The 12,350-nt window shown below is 35.3% G+C and overlaps 1 long non-coding RNA gene across 1 annotated transcript; it reads left to right on the top strand.

Moving 5' to 3' along the window:
• Positions 1-3,170: 3,170 nt before the first annotated feature.
• LOC118895879 lies at positions 3,171-11,646 on the top strand. The gene is made up of 3 exons (XR_005020045.1): positions 3,171-3,261; positions 10,055-10,117; positions 11,570-11,646. It is a non-coding gene; the product is annotated as an uncharacterized LOC118895879 (long non-coding RNA).
• Positions 11,647-12,350: the final 704 nt, after the last annotated feature.

The raw sequence follows: 12,350 nt of genomic DNA, 5'->3' as shown, positions 1-12,350 counted from the left end.
ATTTGCTATGACACTGCTCATCATTCTCAGTTTTCTTGCATAGAAGTTAAATCCTGAATAATATTGCAGCTACAAGAGACACTGGCTTCTAAATGGGGTCGTGATAATTTTGAAGCCCAGCACTTCTACTTACTGATGGGGTCCAGAGACCCATTATTTAACCTATTGGAAACTCACTTTTCTCATCCACATTATGGAGACTCTACCTACTTTATGGTTGTTGGAAAAGTTGCAAAGAATATAAGGAGGCATCTGCTGTCAAATGAGTCCTCATTTTATCATCTTTGCTCCACAACCATTTCTTTATCTTTGTTTTCTTTAATTTCCATTGGCTCAGCCTAGACTATCTCCATGATAGAATATTGCTCACACTTAATGTACAAAACCATCTTTTTACTCTTTTCAACAGTAGTCAATGGGAATCATTTTGAGTCATCTGAGATTGTCTGCTTCATTCCTTAATGTGTGGCTAACCTGAGATGCTTAACATGGAGTTAAGGTTACAGCACAGTCTTTAATAACTTTTACCATGAATTTAAAAACATGTTTAAACTTGAGATTTATTTATGTTTTTGGAGGGACTTACTTAAATCATCTATATTTCTATCTGTTTTTTCAGAAATTTTATTGAATGCATCTTGAAAATCAAGAGTTTTTATAAGTGAGAGTATTTTTCACATTATCTTTGTGTGACCGTGTGTCTTTGGACGATTCTATTCTTGGCAAAAGTGTGTTTCTGAATGACTGTGTGCACTCAGGTAAAAGCAAATGTGGTCCTACAAACCAAGTGAAACCCAAGTAAATTAGGATAGATTTCAGACTTTTTTAAAAAAAATATTTATTTATTTATTTGGTTGCACTGGTTCTTTTTTGCCTGTTTTTATTTATTTATTTATTATTATTTTTTAACATCTTTATTGGAGTATAATTGCCTTACAATGGTGTGTTAGTTTCTGCTTTATAACAAAGTGAATCAGCTATACATATACATATGTTCCCATATCTCTTCCCTTTTGCGTCTCCCTCCCTCCAACCCTCCCTATCCCACCCCTCTAGGTGGTCACAAAGCACTGAGCTGATCTCCCTGTGCTATGCGGCTGCTTCCCACTAGCTATCTATTTTACATTTGGTAGTGTATATATGTTCATGCCACTCTCTCACCCTGTCACATCTTACCCTTCCCCCTCCCCATATGCTCAAGTCCATTCTCTAGTAGGTCTGTGTCTTTATTCCCATCTTGCCACTAGGTTCTTCATGACCTTTTTTTTTTTTTTCCTTAGATTCCATATATATGTGTTAGCATACGGTATTTGTTTTTCTCTTTCTGACTTACTTCACTCTGTATGACAGACTCTAACTCCATCCACCTCACTACAAATACCTCCATTTGCACTGGGTCTTAATTGCAGCTTGTGGGCTCCCTAGTTGTGGCCTGCATGTGGGATCTAGTTCCCTGAGTAGGGAATCGAATCTGGGTCCCCTGCATTGGGAACTTGGAGTCTTATCCACTGAGCCACCAGGGAAGTCCCCAGATTTCAGATTTTGAGATATCTCCTCTTTGATGCATGGCTAAAGTTCCCTTCCATGGTGGCAGTCATATTGCAATACATAAATGTGCCACATCAACATATTATACACTTTGAAGTTACACAACGTTATCTGTTAATTATACCTCAATTTTAAAATGAATAAATTAACATTTTTGGAGGGGTGTGATTTGGAGAGGCCAAATAATCCCTAGATAACCTCTGGGGATAATCATTATGTATTTTACACTATTTTTAGAAGGAATTTTCTTCTCTTTATGGCCCAGTTCAAGGAACAGCTCTCTGAAACTACCCTTGATGGTGCAGAATTAATTGCTCTTTCATCCAAGTTCCTATAGTACAGTCCACATATTTTTGTTAAATTATGTATCACATTCCATTTTAGTGACTGTATGCAAGCATCTGCTTCACTAGATTTAGTCTCCTATAGGTAAGTGATTGTACTTTTCCTGGCCCGAGAGGGCACCCAGGTAGAATAACCCCTCTGGATATTTACTGGACTTGTGGACATTATAGAATTTGATGTTTTGTTACTCTTAAGTGTTGATATGCAACCTGTCCCCAGAAAGCAATTCTACAAAGTAGTTTTTGTGGAAAATTTTTCAATAAGTAAGAATTTAGGCAGAATTTCATAGATTGGCATGAATTAGGAATTTAAGAATTATTTTACTAGGATGAAATTATAAATTCATTGTATCTACATATCTTCATGTTCCCTAATATTTTGCCACTTCAAATGGTCCAACATATTTTGCACGCAAATAGAGGTATTTAGTTCAAATTCCTAAATTAAATGTGTTGTTTTAATCTCTCTCCTAATTGCAAAATGGGTATTTACTGATAAAAAGGGGAAGAGTTCCCCCAAATGTCCTCTGGTCACTTTCCTGAGCTCCTTACCCAGGTAAAACCACAGTTTGCTGCATTTTTCTAGTAGACCCTTGAGTTGTAAATAAATGAAATATATCTGCTTTTAGGGACATTTTACGTTCTTAAGAGTGCACAAGCTCTCATTAATAACTGAGGCAATTAGATTTAATTAGAGGGGTCTCTGACTACATGAAATCAGGATAAGATCAAATTAAGCCATTTTGCCTTATATAAGGTCTTTTCTATCTCCTCTCTTAATGCCCTCAAAATTGAGTTTCCCAAACCCTACTTTTCTCATAGAACTAATTATATTCTGCAAAGCAAAATGTCTGATTTTTAATGGTCTAAAAAAGCTAAAATATATTAACACATTTACCCTAACTTAGATATTTGAAGCCTTTTTAATTTTTTTTTAATTTTAATTTTTTAGATTCTGCAAGGATAAATCAATTCAACTAGCACTGGGTAAATTTCTATAGGATCCTGTGACTGGGTCCCACTGCTCTGTAGTTTGAGAACAGAATATTTATGATCAAAATTACTTTTGTCCTCCACGTTAGGAAAGCTCTGTGTGTGTCTGCCCCTCTCCATTTATTCTCTCATGCCTACACGTTTATGGGTGTGCATGTCATGTGTGAAACAGAAGAACATTCTTATCTCCACGGCTCAGCTAATTTTGTAAGAGATAGCAGCAGTCATAATAACATAAGGAGATATTTTTGGATTCAGACACTGAACCCAGCCAAATATTTCATGTAGTGCAGTACGTCCACATGGAGCTGAAAAACATAGCTTTTGTGTTCCAAGGAGTCCCTTAAATTGAAGCAAATTTAAACTAGGCTGCAAGGTCAGTAAACAATATGTCCCTTTAATTTATTTCTGTGTGTATGTGGATTTCTAGCTCACATAAAGGATTATCATGTGTGCCCGTAATAGCTTTCTTATATTAAGTAATTTAAGGACTGATAGCATATTATATATAGAGAGAGAATACTAGGGAGCAGTTGCAAAGGATGTTATTTTGTAGTAAAATGAGTGATAAGAAGATATGAAATTACGTTAAATAGCTAGAGGGAGAGATAGGAAAGATGATGCCTTTGGGGGTGTAGAGGAGTTGAGCTGATAACTCATTTGTCTGTTAGTTTCCATAATTTTTTAAAATTTTCTATTTATATTTAATGTATTTTCATTCATTGTCATATGACAAGTAGGTATTGTGTCCTATCATGTCTCAGACATCATGCTAGATGCAGGAGATGCAAGGGTGAACAAAACTAACGTAATCCTTGCTCTTGTAGAGTTTGCAGTCATTAAATGTGTATGTGTGCATGCATGTGTGTGCATTTGCAATGATATAAGAGACATGGGAGAAACACAAAGATAGAGGGTGATATAAAAGAGTAAAAACAAAAACAAAAACCTAGCTTAGTCCCAGGAGGCAGGGAGTCACTCCTGGAGGAAATGACAGTTAATCTGAGATTAAAAGACTAAGAATTGATTAGGTAAGGGTGGGAGGGGGAAAGCAACGAGGAGGGAAGGTGGGGTGGATGTGATGGGTTGAGATTTGGAGCAAGAAAGAAATTGGCCCATTTAAAGAACAAATTAAGTTGAGGACCATTATGTCTGAACTATAGTAACAGCAGGTGGTAAGTCTGAGACAAGGGGGAAGAGTTAACTATTAATATGACACAATGTCATTTTAAAATGGGAAGAGATAAAGTACATACATGGTTTTAGCTCTTTCTGGAGTATTCATCATACATAAATATTACTCTATAAATTACTGGTTATCGTTTTATAAAAAACTTTCCTGAAACTCCCAGGCATAATTTATGACTTTAAACCCAGTATTATGTTGATAAGTAACACCCATTTTCCTGCATTCATTGATTTGTTCAACCAACTTGTCCAAATACCACCATGTTCTAGAGACTATGCTAGATGTTGATATAGGGGATAGAAAGTTACACCTAACAGTGTTCTTGCCCCCAGGAAGTTTATATTATAGAGGGAAAATGCTTATCTCATTTTATCTTACAGAAAAATTGTAAAGAAAATACAGAGAGTTCCTATAGTCTCACACCTACTTCCCCCATTAACATCTTAAATTAGTATAATACATTTGTCATAATTAAAGAACCAATATTAATAGATACGTTCTTATTAACTAAAGACCATACTTTATTCAGATTTCCTTAATTCTTACTTTATGTCCTTTTTCTGTTTCAGGATCCCATCCAGGATATCATACCACACATTTAGTCTTTTTTGTTTTTGTTTTTTATTGAGGTATAGTTGATGTACAGTATTATATGTTTCAGGTATACACACAGTAATTCACAATTTTTAAAAGTTATACTCCATTTATAGTTATTATAAAATATTGGCTATATTTCCTGTGTTGTATGACATAGCCTAGTAGCTTATTTATTTTATAGTACCACATTTAGTCTTAATGTCTCCTTAGGCTCCTTTGACAGTGAAAGTTTCTCAGACATTCATTGTTTTTGATGATCTTAATATTTTGAGGAGGTCTGGCCAGGTATTTTGGAGAATATTCATCAGTTGGAATTTGACAGACAGTAGTTATGGGTTTTGGCAGGAAAAGCACAGACGGGAAGTATCCTTTTCATCACATCATATCTAAGGTACACACTATCAGTATGACATCATTGTTGCTATTGACTTTGAGCTCTAGGCTGAAGTAGTGTTTGTTATGTTTCTCTACTATAAAGTTACTCTTTTTCCTATAACACCTTTTTTGGAAGCCCACGCTCAGTAATGACTACTCATGTTCCACTTCCTTGGGGGAGGAGTATCTACATAAATTATTTGAGATTCATCTGCATAGGAGATTTATCTTTTCTTCCTTATTTATTTATTTATATATTTATGTAATTATTTATATCGGTATGGATTCATGGATATTTATTTTATACTTTGGATTATAATTCAGTACTATTTTAGTTATTTTGTTGCTCAAATTGTTACAGATTAATCCATTGGGGGTTCTTTTACTTGGTCCCTGCTTCCATTTGACTTATCCCCAAACTCTCATCATTTTCATTCTCTCTGCCCCTAGCACTTTCTTTTTGACACTACATGATGTTTCAGGTTTATCTTGTGTATTTCCTGCCTCAGTAGTAGAATCAGTCATTTCTCCATGGATAATTATTTTGCTGTATTTTCACATGCATGTTCGTCAATATGTTGAACTCCTTTAATTGAGGTTTTTGCTTGTTTGTTTTAATATCTATATTCTTTAGACTAAAATCATGTTTAATCCCATGTTAAGACAAATTAGATGTTTGCTCAAGAAATGAATTAATCATGCATATATTCTGATGCAGAGGTCACCCCATATTTATGTTTTCTTCTGTTCTCTAATAATACCTCTTATTGATTCCTATTATTTGATAGCCTCTATGCTAACATGTTGTCCTCAAACATTAGCTAACATTAAAATCTCCCAACTCTTATTAATCTGGTATTATTTTATTTACTCTTTACAGGTGAGGAAACTGAGGCACAAAGAGGTTGCCTAACTTAGCCAGTCACACAACTGAAGTGTGACCAGCAGGAGACTTGAGTCATGGACTTGCCCCAAAGGCCAAAGCAGGCTCAGTCTTGATAAACAGCACTGGCGTTTTAAGCTCAATGTCTGGTCTCCTTTACTACATGTGGACCCTTCTGGTTTTCATGGTTGCTTCTTTATTTCAGCAAGATCCAAATCCTTATCTTTCACTTGTAGGGATTCACTCTGCTCTTGTCCTCTCTTACCTTTGATAGCTGCTTCCATCTAGATTATGTTCTTTTGACTTTTCAACTGACTTCCCTTGTTGTGGGATACAGCCTCTCTATTTCTCTATTAACCCACACAACCATGCAGACCTTTATCTTCAAAGAGGCCTCTGATATTCTTCACATGAAAAAATATAGGTAATAACAAAATTAACAGAGAGTTTTAGAAGATCATAAAATACTGATTCTTTACCTACTTCTCCTGATTCCTTCACAGAGGATAAGTTGAAGCCATAATTGGGCTTTGAAATCCAATCTCCCTCCTCCATCATCACTTTGGTGAAATCACATTGTTCTTTCCTCCCTTGACTATGCCTCTTCTGAGATGAAGTCACCATAAAGGCCAGAAATTGATCTCCTGTTTCAAACCAATGGCTAGAATCTCTGAGGCTTCCAGGTGAGCTGGCACTTAGTTCACTAGGTCTCTGCCCTGATTAGAAATGATTTCCTTGTAAATTTCCTAACCCTTCTCCTTTTGAGAAACACTTCTGAGTTCTTACATTTCTAATCAACCTCTGTATTAAAAATTCCTACCCTTTCCTCTGGACTTTTGAAGTGCTCTGCCTTCAACTGTGTGGCATTTCCTAGAGGAATTTATTTTCCCTTCTAGTTTTAGCTACTTGGATTAAGCAAACAGACATCATTTTAGCTTTGCCTTTTTGTCAGGCATCCTTCAAAATATCTTAACCCTGTTGTCGATCTCTCTAATTTTCAGAGACCAGATATGCATGGGGCATGTCAGGATGCAGTGTTCTTGAGATTTCCAATTGATAAAATAGCTAATAACGAAGCTTTTTATTGTATATATTTTCCCTTATGAAATCTATTCAGCTTTTAATTTTGATCTGAAGTTTTTTCTTAGTTCACTCAGAATTGGAATGTAATAAAAGTTTTTCTTCCAACTCCATTCATGGAGCAAGGGATTGTTTTTGATTTATTATATTAGACATACCCTGAAGGGACAAAAATGTTCAGGAAATACATATAAACAGACCAATAATCTTGAGTTTTATAAAAATCACCTGGCAAATCTACCGCCCCATGTAACCTCATGGCCCTGATATCTCTAACTCAGAGTGGGTCAAAGAATGCACTGTGCTCCCCAAGGATTTCGGACTGGAATGTGTCTCTTAATCCCAGACATATCTGGGTATTGCTGAGAGCTTGTATATGGGCAGTCACGTGTTTTTAACCATTTACTTAAGTGTCTTTACTATTTTGGACATATCCACTCACTTGATAAGAACTATCAATTTAAAAGTAACTGTTCATCACACATACTACCATGTATAAGACAGATAACCAACAAGGACCTACTGTATAGCACAGGGAATTCTACTCAATATTCTGTGGACACCTATATGAGAAAAGAATATAAAAAAGCATGAATATATGTATATGTATAACTGAATCACTTTGCTGTACACCTAAAACTAACACAACATTGTAAATCAACTATACTCCAATAAGAATAAATAAATAAAAGTAACTTTACATAAATCAGAACATTTTGTTCCAAACAGTAAAAACAAATTTGAGCTAGATTAAGTCACAAGGGAGAATTTGTTCTAAGGACATAAAGGTGTGTTTTACGGAACTCATAAGGAAGCAGTGCAGGCACTGTAACAGGAAATTAAGAGCCTTCCAGAATTCGAAATCTCTCTCTCTAACCCCTGCTGAGACTGGTATCTCCTGTTCGCAGTTCTAAATCCCAAAGAAAGGAACTCTGATTGGCTCCCCTTGAATCATCTGCCTGGCCTAGTGGTCAAGGCCTCAGGGACAGGCTTGACTTCTGGAGACCAAATTGGAGAGTCAGAGTTTGGCAGATCATAGAATCCATTCTAGGTATTTAGAAGCAAAAGCATTTACAGGTATTAGAAGGTGGGAAAGTGAAGGTCAGAAAAGATTTCCTTTACATCAGAAATACTAAAAGCAGTTGAAAGTAGAGTCGGTCACCAATAGTTTCCTCTTCTCCCACAGCGTCCATGAGAGTGTGTGGTGAGTAGGAAACTGACTAGTGCTTGATTGACTGATAAGCTGGCAGTGTGCCTCAGCCTTGAGTATTGTGTGATATCCTTTACTGTTAAACATAACTGGTAAATCACGCCACAGTTGCTGAAGTAGTCAGAACTGGAACTTTTCGAAGACACAGTTCTTTGTCTACTGCTAAAACAATCAATAATTAGTAATACATTGTAGATCTTCAGTTCTGATTTCAACTTCATAAAATGTTGCACAAAACAAATATATGTGGAAAGGAAGAATAGAAAAAACACTGAATAAAACACCGCGGAAACAATAATTTGGTAAGGTAAAAAACGTGCTAGATCTCCTGATTTCATTTTGTGATTTGATGTTAGCTAGTGTTATGCTACCTACAAGGGAGATAGATTCTATATATCTATTAATTTGGGGGGGGTTGAAAATTACATATATCTGTGTTTTTATTATACTACAACAAATTACTGGTAAGAATTTTTGAAGATTGTTTAATATGTATACAATAATTCAAATTCGTATATTGTATTTATATTTATTTCAAATGAAAATTGCTATTATAATGCTTTAAAAATACACTTTAATATACATTATATATAAACATATATATAATTTCACTTGATTCTTACTCTGTTTTCTTTATCAGATGAATAAGCAAAACTTCAGAGTGTTATCTAATTACTGAGTCACTCAAGTAAAAAGTGATAGAACTGGGTTATTTCCTTTTTTCTTTTAGTTATTGTACATTCATATACTTTTTTTCTTTTTTATGAACTTTTTTTAGAGCAGTTTTAGGTTCACAGGAACATGGAGGGGAAGGTACAGAAATCTCCCATCTACCACTTGCCTCCACACATGTATAACCTCCCCCATTATGGTATATTTGTGGCAACTGATGAGCCTACATTGACACATCATAACCATCCAAAGTCCATAGTTTACCTTGAGGTTCACTCTTGGCATTGCACATTCTGTGGGTTTGAATAAATGTGTAATGACATACGGTGTCATACAGAGTATTTTCACTGTCCTAAAAAATCCTGTGAGCTCTGCCTGTTTCTCCCCGCCCAGCCCTCACAGTCCCTAGAAACCATTGGTTTTTTTTACTGTATCCATAGTTTTGCCTTTTTCAGAATGTCATATAGATGGACACATACAGTAAAAAGGCTCCCTACAGTATGTAGCTTTTTCAGATTGGCAAATATTTTCTCCCGGTCTGTGGCTCGTCTTCTCATTCTCTTGACATTGTATTTTTCAGAGTAGAAGTCTTTAATTTTAATGAGGTCCAGCTTATCTATATCAAGCAAGTTTTAAAAAAAATCTGTCTTCAATTAAATACAGTGAGGTTACTTCATAGCTGCATTTCACTTGCAAAAATTAATTCATACCTTACACACACACACAAGATAGAGGGAAAAAATATCCTTTTAAATGGTGTAAGCTATTTTACCCACATTCTACTCAATAAACAAATGTCCCAGAACTACCATGAAAGACTAGAATGTAAAGATGTTTTTCCATTACTTGGCCTTGGTTCCCACATATGTAACATAGTGTGAAATGATCACCATACCGAGTGGGTTTCTAGTATTTAGAGATATGTACTTTTGGCAACGTGCTCCTAAGTACAATCCAACTACTTCATCCAGTGCTCAGCTTAAAGAAATCACAACTTATTCCAGTGATGGAAGTTATACCTTCAACTGCCTGCTAACTTGAACTTAATGAGAAGAAATGTCTGGGAATTTTCAAGGGTATTATTGACTGTATGTGACTATATGTACATCTTTTGTTTGGTTGTTTCTTTTTTTTTTTTTTTTTACTCTATGATTTTACTGTAGAAAACCAGCATAACTAACAATCTGTAGACTATTGGAGGACATCAGCTGCAAATAAGATATAAGGTATGATGATAAAATAATTTAACTTAATTTTTGGCAAACCTATTCGAGCATTGATAAACAAGTGTGAACTAGTTTCTTAAAAGCTGGCACCCATTCTCTTATTCCAGAATTCATTTATATTCAGATATTTTCTAATTTCTTCTTTTGGAATATCCTTTGAAGCTTGCTCAAATCGTTTAAACTCAATTAATCTTGGCATGTGGCCATTCTTCGCGAGTAGACTTGGTTTCTAGTAATAGTCAACATTCTTCTCATGTAAGTGTTAGGCACTTAAATTGGCAAAATTATTTTAAGAAAAATGTGTTGTGTCTCTAGATTAACAAGACTGCTTCACTCCTGAGGCTCATAATCTAGCTCTGAGAGCAAGTTGCGGGAATGAATTTCAAAATGCTGATGGGAACATCACTGGAATTCATAAATAAATATCATGACCGTTTTGTAAAAGACAACACATATTTGGAGGTGATGGTTCTAATACATTTGCTTAAATTTTTACTCTCCAGTAGCCAAATATCCTTTACTTTAAAAAAAAAGCTTCTTACAAAAGAGGACTGTAAAATAGCTTTAGACCTTTACCTGCATGCTGTTTCTAAGGTCATGAAAATAGGACAATTGTCTTCCCCCTCTTAGTTCTATTCCATTTTTAAAGAAAAACTTTAGTTCAGGTTATTACTTGTCATGATTTCTTTTTTGGCAACTCCCCAAAAGGCATACCACAATGTGTCCTTGAGTATCAGATTTATAGAGAATGTTCATTGGGCATGCCTGGACTTTTCTATGATTCTTAGCATATAAAATTAGAATAGATTCATATAGTGTAGGACTGGGATTAATTGAAGTGAGTGAGGCACTTACTGCAGGTACAAAGTTTAACAAGCCCAAAACACTTAGTCTTCAAGATAAATAATATTATAAAGCAAAATATTAAGCCCATCAAAATTAATGCAAAAAGTTTTTGATGTACAAAATATTAATTTTTAAAATAAAATAGGATTTGGTTTATTTGCCACCATGCATGATTTTGCAAGAAAAAAGTATCAGCTTGAAGTTCCTGGGCTGAATAGATGTCATGTTGCCATGTTGGTTTTGAGAGCTGACAACCGTGTGGGAACAGATTGAATAATATAGACTGTAATGTATCTTTTGTATCTACAATCAAAAAATTGTATTTTTTGATTGTAGAACTTCATTACATTTTTCCAACTGGTTCTAAACATGGAAGAATATTTTCTAAGTGTATGTAGGAGAGCACATTTTTCTCAGGTTCCAATTTTTTTTCACAGCTGAATTTGCCTTTTGCTACCAAGCACTGATAGTCACTTTTTTAGCTCCCCAAAGAGTGTGTGTGCAATTCACCATCATTCTGTGTTATATTACATAATGGACAGTCAGTACCATTGGTAGAAATCAACTTGAATGTTTGTTTAGACAAAACTGTTATTATTTTTTCAGATTGATATATTGTTTCAGAATAATGTAAAAGTACATAAAGGGGGCTTCCCTGGTGGTGCAGTGGTTAAGAATCTGCCTGCCAATGCAGGGCACACGGGTTCGAGCCCTGGTCTGGGAAGATTCCACATGCTGCAGAGCGACTAAGCCCGTGAGCCACAACTACTGAGCCTGCGCGTCTGGAGCCTGTGCTCCGCAACGGGAGATGCCGCGACGGTGAGAGGCCCGCGCACCGCGATGAAGAGTGGCCCTTGCTCGCCGCAACTGGAGAAAGCCCTCGCACAGAAACGAAGACCCAAAACAGCCAAAAATAAATATAAAATAAATAAATAAATTTATTTTTTAAAAAAGTACATAAATGGCAGAAATAATGTGAAAGTATAAACATCAAGAGATAAATACTACAATGTACTATTATAAAGAGAAAATTCTGCTTGTTCTTTGATATTTAAATGTTTGCTGTTTATTCAGCATATGACCTGATTCAAATTATTTACAATTCAAGTATTTGTGTCTACTGTGGAGCTTGTTTTGGTTGTTTAGTCTAAAATGGTTCTCCTTGTTATTTCTTGTATACTGTATACAACCTAGATTAGCATAATCACTGTGATTAACATTAATTGAGGAGCAGAAATGAAAATGGTTGCTGAAAACAGTTTGGCTGATATGTACAATGGTAAAATTTTGTATTACATGAATAGTCAAATTATAACATTTGACTTTAGTTCTAAAGTCTCTGAAGCATTAGTGGGAAAATAGAGGGCATAGATGAATATACAAACGT

This window comes from Balaenoptera musculus, chromosome 5 (genome assembly GCF_009873245.2).
Source record: "Balaenoptera musculus isolate JJ_BM4_2016_0621 chromosome 5, mBalMus1.pri.v3, whole genome shotgun sequence".
Classification (NCBI taxonomy): domain Eukaryota; kingdom Metazoa; phylum Chordata; class Mammalia; order Artiodactyla; family Balaenopteridae; genus Balaenoptera; species Balaenoptera musculus.
The sequence above is the reverse complement of the archived record's forward strand: the minus strand, read 5'-3'. Positions and strand labels throughout refer to the sequence as shown.